This window comes from Chionomys nivalis, chromosome 14 (assembly GCF_950005125.1).
Source record: "Chionomys nivalis chromosome 14, mChiNiv1.1, whole genome shotgun sequence".
Classification (NCBI taxonomy): domain Eukaryota; kingdom Metazoa; phylum Chordata; class Mammalia; order Rodentia; family Cricetidae; genus Chionomys; species Chionomys nivalis.
Genome location: NC_080099.1, coordinates 25,525,099 through 25,536,578, shown reverse-complemented (window position 1 = coordinate 25,536,578; position 11,480 = coordinate 25,525,099). Strand labels below are relative to the sequence as shown.

The following is an 11,480-nucleotide window of genomic DNA, read 5'->3' as shown; positions in this document are numbered from 1 at the left end:
CTGACGAGAACAAAAACACTGGGTAAACAGGATAATTCTCTTGCCTGAATGCCTTGAGCTGGAACATCGGGTTTTTAATGCCTTCAGATTGAATTGAGACTCCTGCCCTTCCTTGGGCTCTGGGTTGCCAACTTTGAGAAAAGAACTATACTGTCAACACCCCTGAGTCCTTTCTTTGCTGACCATGTACAGGGGATTAGTAAGCCTTTATGACTCATGCTAACAAATCTTTCTCTTTTTACACACACACACACACACACAGAATGATTGACATAAACATCGACACAAAGACAATGCAGATGCATCTTGTGGCTTCTCTGTAACTCACTTATAATATACTGAAATCCAGTTGTTAAAATATTCTTCTGCTTAGCAATATATTTGTAACATATGACACACTTACACACACATATGATATTACTTCCCTGTTTCTTCTGACTTTATTGAGAACAATATTTCCATGTAATCTATTTGATTATTTCTTTCCAAGCTTAGGGGCTGTTATTAAAAGACACGCTGCCGACTGATACTGAAGCAGAGCGTTAAACTCCATGTTGCTGGCTAGGTATCAACTGCTGAGGTGTGACTGCATCAGAAGGAGTCTGAGAACTGCAGGCTCTCACCATTTGACCTTCCACCAAACTTTGATAACATACTGACCATCACTCTTGCCATCGCTCTTTCCAGAACTGTATCATGACGTTTGAACACAAAATCTTATCTGAGGCTGTTTTTCTAAATCGTCTATTGCTGTCAAATGATAGTATATAAAGCAAATATCCAGAATAGCTATGATATCTTTTAAGAAAATGCTTAGAACTGTTTCCATAGACATTTGACCTATAATAGAATTCAGTTTCCTCTGATTGTTACACATTTTTAAATTTGAGTTTTATTTTAGCTCATAGAAACATGAAAATTTGTATGAATTTATGTTCCTATGTGACATTTCTGAAGTTTCAATATATGTACATGTCATGCAATATTCGAGTTAAGGTCCATGTGTGAATCTTCTCCAGGATTTCTCACTTTATAATGTTGAGAACTTTCCAAATATTTTCTCCTTTCTGTTTGAAATGCGCAGTGCATGCTCATCATCTATAGCCAGCCTGCTGTGTGCTAGCATGCTAGAATTACCCCTGCAGGAGGAAAATGAAATTAAATTTGGTTTGAGATTCAGATACAAGTTAAGAAAATCATCTAATGTCTTTAAACTTCATTTCTCATGTCTTTTACGTTGTCTTTGATTAGAAGCCCCAATTTAAAATAGAGATCTTAAAATTGAAGGAATCAGGTAGTTGTTTAGTACCTGGCGATCTCAGCAGTCACAAACTGGTACTGGAGTCTATGGGTATTCCAAGAAGGTTGCTGGTCTTCAGTCTATATTGAAATCCTGAAGTAGGTTCCATCTGTAAAGAGGATTTATTATGCTTGGTGTTAAGGTTGTTGTTTGGCTCTTGCATGATGCAACTCAAATGGGAAGATAATATGTAAACTATATATGTATAGCTGGGCAGTGGGGGTGCACGCCTTTAATCCCTTCACTTGGTAGGCAGAGTCAAGCAGATCTCTGTGAGTTTGAGAATAGATTGGTCTATAGAGTGAGTGCCAGGACAGGCTCCAAAGCTACACAGAGAAACCATATGTAAAACTTTCAAAACAAAAACAACAACAACAAAAGCCCTATATATGTATGCATATACACCTACTTGGTTGTATTTTAGACATCTTCATTAGTTGACAATATGATATTATGAATCGTATGTTTAAAGACATTCTTATTGCTATTTTACCTTCCATTTTCTGTATTTCTCTCCCTCTCTCACCCCTAGCAAATGTTCCCCTACTGATTTTCTCCATTGCCCTGAGAAGATCATGTGTACCCTGCCTTCCCTGTCTTTATTGATCTCGCACTATCCCATCTCAGCAAGTGGTCTCCTTTTACTTCCTCCATTTCTGCAGTTACTCCAAATATGTTACTCATATCTGAAGATTTGAAGTTCGGGGTCTCATATGAGAGAGAACATAATATGTGTGTATTTCTGAATCTGGGTTATCTCATTTAATATGACATTTTCAAGTTCCATCTATTACCTGTAAATTTCATTATTTCATTTTTCTCTAGAATTAAATAGTATTCCATAGTGCATATGTGCCACATTTTCATTCTCCATTCATCAGTTGAAGGACAGTTAGGTTGTTTTCATTTTTTTACTATTGTGAAAAAAAGAGCAGAAATTTACTTAAGAGTCCTGAAGGTTAGAATATGAAACCCAAGGCACAAGCAGAGCCATGCTCCCATGGAATTCTGGGGAAGATTCCCTCTTTACTTGTTCTTGCTGTGACAGCTAATGATTCTAGGTGCTCCTGGGCTTACAGCCTCATCATACCAGTGTCTGCTTCTCTTTTTTTCATATGGCATCTTCTCTGTGTGCACCTAAGTCCCTTTAACTGGTCTTATGATGCCATATGAATACACCTGCCACTGGGGTTATGATTCCAGAACAAGGTCCGGTTCTAAGAGCATGGATGTGCATGCACGTGTGTGTGTGTGTGTGTGTGTGTGTATACATGTTTTTGAGGGGTCCTAGTAGGTCACCACAGAAGCTCCTTATTCACTTAACACGTGTTTGATCTCGCTTATAACCCCAGTAAATGCTGTGTTGAGAACATGATGAATAAAAATCCAACATGGCCCCATTCTTGTGAGGATTATTTTCAGACAAAATTTTCTTTGAAACAAAATGAAATCATAAGGTTGTATGATAGAAAAAAACACTAAGAGTTGAAATTTGCCCGCACCAGGCCTCCTTGTCTGTGCTCTGTGTGCTGGCACCCAGTTCGCGAGCTTCGGGCAAGGGGCTGGAGGTTAAAATACACAAACACACACAGACAGAGAGACAGCGACACGGGTCATCCTTGAATTCCCCAAGAATGCCCCCTTTATTGTGTTCAAGGGCAGATTATATAGAGATAGCCACGCCCCAGCCAAACCCACCAGAAACCACTCTCCTGCCATCAGGAACTCCTTAAGGTCTCCTGCTCAGAGCAGCTGTAGGCACTTAGATTAGGGGATTACAAGAAATTCAGGATCTGGGGTCTCACTGCTCCCAACAGAAATTCTAAATTTTGGGTTTAGATCCAACAACATAATACAGGCTAAATAAATGCTGTATAATTTATAAATCATATTAGATAAAAAAAATTATGACTCCAAACAACATCTTTCTTATTTTGACATTGTGGGTCTCCAGTGGCTTGGTTCCCCCCCCCCCATTTTTTCTTGTTTTTTTTTTTTACATACCAACCACAGTTTTCCCTCTCTCCCCTTGTCCCACTCTACCCATCTCTCCTCATCCTATCCCCTTCTGCTCCTCAGAAAGGGAAGGTCTCCCATGGAGGGGTGTCAACAAAGTATGCCACATCAAGTTGAAGCATGCCTGCATCAAAGCTAAGAAAGATATCCTTCCATAGGAAAAGAGGTCATGCACCAGGGATAGATTCTGGTCCCACTGTCGGGCCTCACAAACAGACCAATCCACACACCTCTCACCGGTCCCATACAGGTTTTCCAGCTGTCGGTCCAGAGCCCATGAACTCGCATTGGTTCAGGTCAGCTGTCTCTGTGGGTTTCTCCATCATGATCTTGACACCCCTGCTCATATAACCCCTCTTCAATCTTGTCAACTGGACCCCCAGATCTCAGCCCAGTGCTAGCTATGGATCTCTGCATCTGCTTCCATCAGTTAATGGACAAAGATTCTATGATGAAAATTTGGATAGTCACCAACCTGATTACAGTAGATAGTCAGTTCAGGCACCTTCTCCACTATTACTAGGAGTCTTTAGATGGTATTATCCTTGTAGATTCCTGAGAATTTCCCTAACACCACATTTCTCCCTAACCCTATAATGGCTCCCTCTATCAAGATATCTCTTTCATTGTTCTCCCTCGCTCTTCCTCCCCCAACTCTACCATCCTGTCTTCCCATGTTCTCATTCCCCATCTCCTCTCCTCTACCCCCTGCACCCAATTTATCCAGGACATCTTCATCTCATCTATTTCCCATTCTGAGAGCAATCCTAACACACATTAACCCTAACACCTGTTAGGGTCCTCCTTTTCACCTAGCTTCTCTGGGGTTGACTGAAACCTAGAACCAAAGTTGGTCCTGACTGAAAACAAACAAACAAGAAAATAAGAGCATTGGGTTCCAAAAGTGCTATAATGTGTTACTAAGGAAGGCATCCAACATGTTCAATATACCAGAATTCTAAAATGAATTTATCTATGGCAATCATGTGCTCATCTCCAAACTATATGGTTCAGAAAGATCTAGAACACCAATTAAATAAGTGTGACTGTCTTTGACAGATTTTATCATGGCTATTGTTGCCAGGCAAAAATGGTAGTAAGTACAAATAAAATTAGAAACAAAAAGTAGGGCACTGAGGAAATCCAGAGAGTCATAGAACACACTCTGAAAATCCAGACCCCACCAAATAATTGGAAAACCTAAAAATAAGTAAATTTCTTGTTATATGCTATGTTGCATAGTTAAATCAAGATCAGATATGCAATTTAAATAGACCCATAAGCATTGGTGAAATAGAAACAGTAATTAAGTCTCCCACTCCTTAAAAGCCCAGAGACGTATTTTCAAAGAATTATTAACACCAATACTCTTCAAAATATTCTGCAAAGTAGAAACAGAAGGAACATTTCCCAATTCTTTTTATAAGGCCAAAATTACCCTGATACTCAAACCACAGGAATATCCAACAAAAAGAAAAAATTACTCATCAGTTTCCCCTATGAACATAGATGCAAAAATTTCTCAATAAAAACTTTGTAAGCCAAATACAAGCACACATCAGAAAAATAATCCATCATGGTCAAGTAGGCTTCACCCAGAGATGCAGTGATAGTTTACCATATATAAGTTGATAACTGTAATCCATCATAAAAACAGAAACCACATGATCATCTCATCAGATGCAGAAAAGGCTTTTGACAAAATCCATTGCCACTTTATGATTGATGTCCTGGAGAGACTAGGGATACAAAGAACATACCTAAACATGATAAGGGCAATTTACAGCAAGCCCATTACCAATATCAACATATACAGAGAGAAACTCAAAGCATCATCACCGAAATCAGGATCAAGACAAGGTTGTTCACTATCTCGATACTTATGCAATATAGTTCTTGATGTCTTAGCTAGAGTAATAAGATAACTAAAGGAGATCAGTGGATAAAATTAAGAAAAGAAAAAAAAGTATATTTATCTTCAGATGTTAAATTGAATACAAAAACGTCCCTCCAAATTTCACCATAAACTCCTGTTGTTATTAAACACTTTTAGCAAAGTAGCCACTTACAAAATTAACATAAAGAAATTAGTAGCCTTGTTATATACAAATGGCAAACAGATTGAGAAAGAATTCAGGGAAACAATACCTTTTACAATAGTCTCAAAAACATAAAATATCTTGGGATAACTCTAACCAAGCAAGTAAAAGAATTATATGATTAAGAAAAACTTTAAGACTGGAGAAAGAAATTAAAGATTATATCAGAAGATGAAAGATTTCTCATGCTCACAAATAGCTAGGATTAATATAGTAAAAGTGGTCATCATACCAGAAACAATCTATGGATTTAATGTAATCCCCATCAAAATTCAGAAGCAGTTCTTTCTTCAAATTTGCAACTTCAAATGGAAATACATAAAATCCAGCATAACTAAAATGCTCCTGAATAATAGAAGAACTGCTGTAGTGTATGGCCATTCCCTATCTCAACTCGTACTACAGAGTTCCCTCTAAATAAACTGAGCAAAGTACATATGAATTCACAGACTGGAGCAGTATGCACAGGGCCTGTATGGGTCTGTGTAATGTCCTCTGCATGCACATATATGTATATCTATCTCAGCTAGGATAAAAGGGTTCTGCCTTTTATCCTAGGTACAAAATTAGTTAAAGAATTTAAATATTAATCAATGCATAAAAAGGTGTGTTTTTGCTTTTTTAAAAATAGATTTCTGTAGAACATCAGTGAACAATGTACATTGGAGAAGGTAAGACATCACAATATCATAAAGATCACAGAGGTAGAAATGGTTAGATAGAGATTTAGGGTAGAGATGTCCACAGTTTTATAGGGTCAGAGGATAAAGACGGTAGAAAGATGAGTTATAAAATATTCTAGATCTTATAAAGAAAAGTCTATAAATGACACTGAGTTGAAGTAACCTGTAAGATAGGAGGGAGAAAAGGAAGTTTTAAATGCGAGATGTGGGGGCAGAAATGAAGGAGATGAAGATGGTAAGCAAGGAAAGCATTTCAGAGAGGTTCAGTGACCTAGTGGGTATTATGGCTAATGGAGCAGACCAGGGCAAGCCCTGACAGAGGTCATTGGTGAGGTGGTTCTGAGCAGTCCCACGGGAATTTCAAGGGAAAGTGAGCTGAGAGAAAAATGTGAGGAATATAAATCTCTTCTTTCTTCTCTCTCTCTCTCTGTCTCTTTCTGTAGTGGGGGCATGCCGGCGTGTGCATGTGTGTTCTGGCTTTTATGTGTGTATGTATGGAGGTCAGAGGCCAATGCGTTTTTTCCTCGTAAATTCTCTGAGATAGGATCTTACCGAGCCTGTAGTTCATTGTTTCTGCTAGACTGGCTGAACAGTGGGGCCCTGGGACTCCTCTGTCTCTCATTACCAGTACTGGGCTTTCAGACCTGCGGTTGAGATTGACTTTTGCATGGGTGAGGGAGAGTGGAACTCAGGTCAGCAGCCAGGGTAGGATGAGCCTTTACCTGCACAACCATTTTCCTGGCCCATAGAGGCAACTCTTCGTAAAAGCACGGCACAGCAAGCATCACCACGTCACATGCCGAATAGTTTTATTTCTAGAAGTCAACTCCCTTCCCTTAACACCAGATGGTCAGCAGGCTTTCTGGATGACTAATGCGCATGCTCCTGGGGGGTGGTACTTCAAAGGGCTATTCACTCACGGTCCTTACCTGGTCTCTACTATCAGTTGAAAATATGACAAAAGCTCATTAAAATAGCCGAATAAAGTATATTCTTGAAAACTAATATGAGTTTTAATGAAAAATAGAAAATTCAGTTTGCCTTTGCTTTCTTTTTTTGTTTCTCAGGACCATACCATAGCGAGAATTACTTTAGGAACTTTATGGTTTTGGTCATTGCTATATAAGAGTCACCAAAGGAATGCTGAATTTGTGTCCTCATTCTCTTAATTTTTTGGTAGATGAATCTGATAATTTTATTTTAACCCAGCATTTCTTATGCAATCCTATTAAGTCTATTTTTCTTCATTCTGTGTTGTCTCTGTGATTATATGTCACTTAAGTACATCAATAAGCTACATTTTTCTGTTTTTGTCTCAGTGTCTCAGGAAGTTATTTTTAATGAGTGCTTTGATAAATTGACAGAAAGCAATTAGTGCTTTAATTGATTTGTATTCCTCACCCACCAAAAATTCTGAAGTGTTTGGTGATAATGCATTCTCTTCTAAAAAGTTTTAAAGCCAGTTTGGTTAGATTTTGTGTTTTTGTAACTTCAATTGAATTTGCATATTGACCAAGCACAGGGTAATATCTCAACACACGTATACAATGTGTAATGTTCAAACCAGGGCAATCAGCATGCCCACAATCTCGAATGTTTATCTGTGTGTTAGAAGCGTCCATCTTCTCTTCTGGTTATTCCAAAATATACAATAACTCTATGACCAATCCATTCACTGCAGAGTACTAGAACACAGTTTCTAACTTCATTTCTGTATTTAATAACCAACTCAACCCTATCTTCTTTCCTGCTCAGCCTCCCAAGCCTCTGATTATCATCATTATAATTTCAACTGCTGTTGAGACTGACATGTTTCACTTCCCGGTAGGGGGAACATGGTAATTCTCCTTCCTTGTCTGACTAATGTAATGTTCTACATTTACTCCAATTGATGCAAATGATGATATGACTGGATAATATTTCATTTTCTAGAAATACTACCATTTAAGTATTAGTTAATCCATTGATTCTGTGTTTTGATTATTAAGACTAGTGCTTCAAGAAAGATGGGATTGTCAATGTCTTATTCAGCATGTTGTTTTCCTTGGAAACAAGGAAGTAGGATTATACTATCATGTGGCAGTTCACACTCTATTTAAATTTTTGAGGAATCTCCATATTCCTAACTACTAACATCTTTCCAAGAGTATGCAAGTGTTTCTCCTTCTCCACATTTCCACCAGAGCTTTCTATATTTGTATTTCTGAAAATATTAATTCTTATTTAAGTGAGGTACTATCACAATTCTGTTTGGACTTAAATTTTCACAATGAATTTTGATTTGAGAATTTTTTTTAACATACTGGACCATAAGTCAATAACTTTTTGGGGGGCCTCATTAAAGAAAATGTACTAGCAATGATTAGCCTTCTAAGATAGAAGCACCTGGTCAACATGATTTTATTGGTCAGTTACCCAACTACTTGGGAAGAGTTTTTTTATAAAGTCAGTTTTCCATATTTCTTTCTTTTTTTTTTTTTTCAAGGGCATGTAGTGAAGAAAGATTCTTTCTCAGTCACTGGAATTGGTAAAGCTGAATCCTCACATGCAGAAGACTGAAATCGTAACCTACTTCTCATCCTGCATAAAAGTAATGTAATATGCACAGCAATTACATGTACATATATATGACTTAGTGCTATGAAGCTTACTAGAAGAAAATTGAGAAGAATGACTTAAGAGCATATGTACAATTATTATTTGGATGTGGCTCCAAAAACATAGGTAATTGATGACGGACACTTAAAAGAAATCCCACACTAGCTCAAAATTGAATATAGTAGAGGACTATTTATTTAGGGGTAGACTCACAGATCACAGTCCTCTACTAGAACGGGGAGCAGCAACTAAATCCTGAAGCCAGAAGAGAGGCCAGATGTGCGCTTTTCATGGGCATTTATAGTATAAGAGGTCACACCCAAGTGGGTGGGTAACTTAAAGCCTACTGGCTGTAGGAATTCCTACAACACCTCCCCCTTTTGTTTAAATAAGAAAGTTCTAAGCCTAATACAAAATTATATGCAATAAGAACAAATGTCAGATATAAACTTATAATTACAACAGCATTAACAATATCAAGCAAGAAACATGTGATAAATGTTTCAATAATTGTCCTATCCTGAGGAGTTTAAGTCTTGTTTTATAAATAAGTTGGCCAAGTGATGAGAGGAAAGTAACTACAACTCATGTATTCAATCCCATCAAAGACCTGAAAAGGGGAACAATATTACTGGAGTAAGCAGGAAGAACAATCAAGCAACTTCCAAAATGTGCAACAAATAACAGAGACAATTGGCTACTTGGGCAATCATCCAAAGTCTCATTTACAATGTTTAAGCAACCAACTTTAGCTAAGGCCTAGAGTAACATCTCATCCTTGGGCATTATATGAATATCATGCTGATTGCCTTCCTGGAGAGATATCCTACCTGCTAACCTATCATAACTTTTTCACAAATTTTGATTGTCAAATTCAACAGTATAAATTCTTTCAGATAATTTCTTCGTATGCTTTGACATGGATTCAATCTTGTCTGTCAAATTAATTTTACCCTTTTCAATAGTATTAATTTTTTCAGGTAACTTATATGGTAATATTGTCTGTCATTATATAACTTTCAAGTTTATCGATTTATTAATTAATAAAATATTTACCTTTTGTTATGTTATGAGGTCCAGTAAATTGTTTCAGGTGTAATAATCTTTATTGTCCAGCAGGTGTCGTGGTTGCAGAGTCATGACCAGTGTCTCAACCTGGTGCCATGAATAGCCCTGTGCTGCTTTGGTTTTTCACCTAGGTGCTGGTTAAATACTGAGAAATATGCTTTGCTTGACAAATTAAAAACAATTAAATCAAGTCCATATACAGAGCAAGAAGCCCAGAACTCACGGGCAGGGAGCACAAGCCAGAAGCTTCCCAAGTTGCTATGCAGCAGGGAACGTGGCAATTGGGGGTTGGATGTGCATGAGCTTGGGAATTTCCAAGTTCCTGCACACAGTTAATTCCACTGTGGTGGAGGTTTTACAAAAAAAAAAAAAAAAAAAAAAAAATGCTTAGTGAGTAAAAGAAGCAAGCCAAGTAGGCAGGGGTTGGAAACTTTCTGGGTTGTGGACCTGTTAGGCCTTTAAACCAGTCTACCCAGTAGGTGTGGAGTTCGAATCCATGTGGGCGCCAGATGATGACGATGCTTAAAAGAAATCTCACATCAGTTCAGAATTGAGTATAATGAAGGGTTATTTATTTAGGGGTAGACTCACAGATCACAGTCCTCTGCTTGAAGGAGAAACAGCAACTGAATCCTGCAGCCAGAAGAGAGGCCAGATGTGTGCTTCACATCTGTATTTATAGTATAAGAGGCCACGCCTAAGTGGGCAGGTAACTTAAAGGTTACTGTCTGTAGGAATTCCTACAGCAGGAAATAGTCACAACAAAAGGATTATGGGAAATCAAGAAGCTTATGCCCTATTGAAGTGACCTGACTAAAGGATGAAGCAATCTAAAGAAAGCAAGTAAGTACTAACGAAATAATCATCCTATAAGGGAGTAATGTCAAGAATATATGAACAATGCAAATCTTAAAAGAGTAAGCAGTTTATAAACATAAGAAAATGATCTGAACAAGCTACTTAACACTAAATCTATGTGCCATTAGGAACAACCTGCAGGGTTACAGTTTCTGGAAACTATTATGATCTGGAACTTCCTCTTTAATATATATGTGTATATATACATTATTCATATAAACTATATATGTGTATATAATTTTTGAGACAGGTTTCATGTAGCTCAGATTAGCCACAACTCTGCTTTCTATCTAAAGCTGGCTTTGAATTCCTGACCCTCCTCTGTCAGCCCTCCAAGTGTTAGTATCGTAGATGTGAGCCACCACACTTGGCTGACTTCCTTTATGTCGATAGGAGTTTTAGAAGCAGGCAAAGATTGGTAATTACATCATCTGTTTTTCCCACTGCTCTACAATAGACTTTGGAGAAAGGTCACTTTGAATCTGTAAATCCACCCCCACTTTCAACCTTACTTTGTTCTTTACAACAAGTTCTCTAACTTTTCCAGTTTAAATATATGGTTCTCTGTGCAGAATGGAGGAGCCAAAGGAAGAATGGAAAAACTAAGTGTCACTTCTCCATCAACTGGAACTCGGGTATAAGGAATTGTCACAGAGGCATGTTTGCTTCTGTTCTGCGGTGTTCACTCTTCTCTCTTTCTCCCCTATATGTAATTCATGTATCATAGTACATGACGTGTGATTCACTTCTGGTTACACACAGAGAGCCTGCATTAGTCTCAACCACCATTAGGAGCTTAACACCAACAACAAAAAGGACAGAAATAAAAGATGTTGGGGGTATGAACTGCTAATGAGC

At 37.9% G+C, this 11,480-nt stretch overlaps 1 long non-coding RNA gene across 1 annotated transcript; it reads right to left on the bottom strand.

Moving 5' to 3' along the window:
- Positions 1 to 956: 956 nt before the first annotated feature.
- Positions 957 to 9,949, bottom strand: LOC130886449 (uncharacterized). The gene is made up of 3 exons (XR_009058284.1): positions 9,753 to 9,949; positions 1,310 to 1,409; positions 957 to 1,139 (listed from the first exon to the last, which is right to left on the bottom strand). It is a non-coding gene; the product is annotated as an uncharacterized LOC130886449 (long non-coding RNA).
- Between the last annotated feature and the right edge of the window lie 1,531 nt (positions 9,950 to 11,480).